The following is a 4,512-nucleotide window of genomic DNA, read 5'->3' as shown; positions in this document are numbered from 1 at the left end:
GGGCGAGAGCGGGCGGCGCGGGCGCTGTAGGCAGGAAGTGCCGCGGCGCGGGGAGCAGGGAGCGCGGCGAGCGGGGCGGAGCGGGCGGAGCGGGATCTCGCGGGAAGCGCGGGGACGCCCGGCGCCGCCTCCCAGCCGTCCGCTCCCACCCCTTCCCCGCCGGCCCCGACCGACCGCGCGGGGGCGCTTCGGCCTGCTGGACCGGCCAGCGCTGGGGCGTCCGGGGACCCGCTGGCAACCGTGTGGGCAAGGCTCTGTGCCCGGCCTCTGTGCCGCGTGGGCAGCGATTGCTGCTAATAAAGAATAACAGCTGTGTTTTGTCTTTTTTATTAAGGTAAAATAACCCACGGTTTTTGCGGAAGCTGAAAAATACAGGAAACTAAATATCACCTTTCACCTCAACACCTGGAGAGATGCGCAGGTAATTTCTGATACATTTCCTTCCAGTCTTTTCTCTAGGCGCATGCAGTTTTTTTCCTTTTTTAATTTATTGCATAAAACTGACATCAGACGGTATAGACTATGTATTGGCATCTCCTGCTGTTTTATCTGGCATCAGACGATGAGAATTTTGCCTTATTGATAAAGTGTTACCAACATACTTTTTAATGGTTGTATATTGTTCCAATTATGGTTGAACCCCAATCGATGTAGCCTATTGTTGCACAAATTTAGATTATGTTTATAAGCAATACTATAGTTTTAAATCTATTTGATGATAATCCCACAATCCATAAATAAACACTAATGACATCTCATTATGTCACTTTCCGGGCTGTTCCATGCATTTAGCCATAAATATATGCGTTTGCACCTACAGAAATAATGTCATATATGTACATAAGCATACATACACACGAATCCCTGAAACCTCTTCCTGTACCAAACACATACAAATGACAGATTCTTAAAACAGTGTATGAATTGCAGTGTTTTCAAAAAAATTTTTTTAGAGTAGCATGAGGAGTAGGCAAGAGGAAGGCTGTGGTGCAGGGAGACAGGCTGCGAATCCGGTGCTGGATGAGGCTTCAAGGAAATGGGTGGAGACAAAGAAGAAAAGAGGACCAAAGAGAGTACCCTGGGTTCTTCAAGGTTAAGGGCTCAATAAAGGACTAACAGAAACTCAGGAGGAACAACTGAAGTGGTGGGAGGAAATTCAAGCTCATATAGTGTTCTGGAAGCCAAGGGAAGAAAGTGTAGTCACTGCTTTTTTAGAGTGCATTTCTCTTTTCCCATGTGTATCAAAGTCTGAGAATTTTCTAGTCATATCCTTTGCCCATGTTTCTATTGTATTTGTCTTTTTGTTGAGTTTTAGGAGCTCTTTATATGCTCTGAACATAAAATCTTCATGTATATTGCAAATATTTTCTCCTAGTCTACCACCCTTAACTTAGTCTAGGGAATCTCAGATATGAGAAGTTTTTAATCTTTAAGTAGACAGGTCTGTCACTTTTTTCCTTTATTGCTTCTGGATTTTGTATCTTACTGAGAGATGCCTTCTCTACCCAACCCCTGACCTCAAGACATAAAAAATGTTCTTCTGACCACAAGGTCCAGAAGAAAACATGGGAGACTTTTTCCTATAGAAGCCAGATCAGTGCTTGGCCCATAATGGGTGTGTGGTCCCTGTGCAAAAGTGAATGTAGGGCCACCTGGTTGAGGACTCTTTCCCACAAGCCTTCAAGAAACTGTCTGCATTTTGGAGGTTTCATCCATGTGCACGTATGTCCTCCTGACTCCTCATTTTATCTTATTATAATCAATGGCTGTTTGGGTGAATGGACTGCGGGTGAGCTTTTTTTTCTACTTTGTTGAATTTTCTAAGTTTCCTTCAATAAGCAAACACTACTGGCCCTTTAAAATGAAAATGGAAATGGAAAGCTTGCTGACAAACATAAAGAATAATGATGAGGTGAGTGGATTGGAGATAGGCCTGTTGAGCAGCTTTGGACAGCCTGGACCAAGAGAAGAGAAGGTGGACTGTGGACTTCCCTGAGGTAGAGAATTGGAAAGATGGGGCTTCCAGAGGGAAGTGGGGGATCCCAGGGCTCCAGATGGATTAGTGCAGGAAATGGTCAGTTGAGAGAGTGGAAACAGGCCCTGCGCACTCCTACAGGCAGCGGGTAAACCAGTTATCTGGAAATGGCTATGCCATAAGTGCATGAGTGTGGCTTTTCTACTGTCCTGGAAGTGGCCATACCAGTGCCTTCTGTGTGGCACCAAGGATGGGCCTGGAAGTGGAAGGCACTGTGGGCCTGTTGATGGGGGGGAGGGGAAGCGGCACAGATGCAGTTAGCAGGAAAGAGGTTGTCCAGCCATTTGAGGACATCCCTATGCTTCCTAGAGCCAAAGATCCTGAGAGAAATACCTATTTTCTCCCCCAATCCTCCAAAGAATATGGCATAATTTTTTATTCTTAATTATGTTTCTATTGGCTAGGACTCTTTTAGACTATCTCCAAGAGAATGCAACAAATTTATAATAATGACTGCCTCTGGGGAAGGGTCCTGAAGATTTGTACGGGGCGGGAGACTGACTTTTCATAGCCTTTTTGTGCCATTTGACTTTTCTCCTTTGTTTGAATTTTTTGTACTTGTATTAATTTTAAAAAACCATTTAACATGTCATAAGCCTTGGAAGGAAAGGCACCCAAAAATTTAGTCCCACCAAAAAAAAAAAAATGCTGTGTGAGAACAAGCTTGGAGAAGCAGAATAATTTTGCAGACATGTGATAATTTTTCCTAGTCTTCTGCCAAGGTCCCAGGGTCACACCAGACCCCCTTAAGGGAGCCCAGAGCTTGATACGTACAGTCTAGCATCCAGACTGTCCTTTCCATGAGAAGATGAGCTTTCTGCTGCCTAAAAGCATCATTGTAACAAAATCCTGGCTGATGGGAGGAGTCCTTCCTCTTACAAAGATGGTTGCAAGTATTTATTGCAGCTTGTTTTTACCGTTTTTTTTTTTTTTCCAAACTGAGCACATAATCTACAGTCTAATTGGCAGAAGGAGTTACCCAGAGCTGATGTGTGAGATGCTCTGAAATGACCCCTCTGTGGTCCTGGCCCCTCTTCACGGCCCCAGAGGTGACCTCCGGACTGGAATTTCAAGCAATTCAAGAGTATACTCTCCCACACAAACCCTCCCCACACCCTGTAGAGGTGTTTGTTGGGGGATAAACACCTTCTGGGTTGGCTTTGAAAATACAACCCTCAGAGCAGTTTTATTTCTGGGCTCACTGTGCCCACCTCTACCCTGACCCCGGACAGTCACAGCTTTGGCTGTGAGTAGGGGCTGGAGGTCTGGAGCTGGACTCCTGACCTAGGGCTGGTGAACTGGAAACCTCAGTCCTGCCCAGCACATAGCAGTAGCATATCGCTGGGCAAAATGTTGAGAGAAGGAAAAGTCACATCCCCACCCTCCTCACCCCTCTCAGATAGGACTGGGGTCTCCCCACTCTCTTCCTCCACGTCTCCGGGTCCACCCAACCCCCACCACCAGGCCCTCCCTTCTGCCACCCCCACCCACTGCTCCTTGGCCTGGAGGATTAGGGCTGCACTGGAAGGGATGAAAGGCCACAGCTCCAGCCTTCCTGAACTGTGCCCCACCCAGCTGGAGGCCACCTCTTCCCTGGGGAGAAGGGGTGCAAAAGCAGATTATGTCCTTTCGCGTTTGGATGCAGCCTTCCCACCACAGTCCAGGAAAGGGGGCTTGCTAGAAGGTGATCAGATAATTAGAAGATGCTCAGGTAAAACTAGTGACAAATTCAGCCTCCTTGATCAAAGAAACACCAATTAAACACTATGATGCCATTGGTACCACATGACCCATACCCTCAATGGGCATAAGATTATTGCATAAACTGGGTTCTGAGGTTGCTGACACCCTCCTTGCCCCTCACAGCCAAAACAAAAGGCTAGGCCAACCACTAGAGCCTCCTCTGGGGCTGCCCTCTTGGGATGCTCCTCTGGACCCCTTGGGATGACATCTAACCTGGGCCACTGAAGCACCCAACGGTTATGTGTCAGCCCCCACCTCGGGCCCACCTGGGGGCTCCCCATGGGAAATACGCTCTGAGGCCACTTGGAGCTGCCAGTCGAGGGGTCAGGGAGGCTGCGGGAACACAGACGCGTGGGGGCGAATCTCACCTCCATTTGCACAATCGTGTGACCTCGAACGAGTTGATGAACTTTCCCGCGCCTCAGCGTCCCTGTCTATAAAGTGGAATGGTGAACACAGAGCCCACAGCGCGGCTCTGTTGGCAAACTGGAACGGAGGCTCTCAGGATGCCAACTGGTGGTTGTAAGTGGTGTTAAACCGTGGGGATCCCGCTAAGGCTACCCTAGTGGATTGTTACTTCTTCAGGGGCCCTCTTCGCTGGGGGCGGGGGGTGGGCGGTGTGTAGCTCCAAACTACATACTGAGAAGCGGAATTTGGGAAGCCTGGATTCTCGCTCGAATCCTGGTTGGGAGGGAGTGCGAGGGATGTAGGAGAAATCCTAATTCCTCCACCCA

This window comes from Camelus bactrianus, chromosome 19 (genome assembly GCF_048773025.1).
Source record: "Camelus bactrianus isolate YW-2024 breed Bactrian camel chromosome 19, ASM4877302v1, whole genome shotgun sequence".
NCBI lineage: Eukaryota > Metazoa > Chordata > Mammalia > Artiodactyla > Camelidae > Camelus > Camelus bactrianus.
This window is presented reverse-complemented; position numbering follows the sequence as displayed.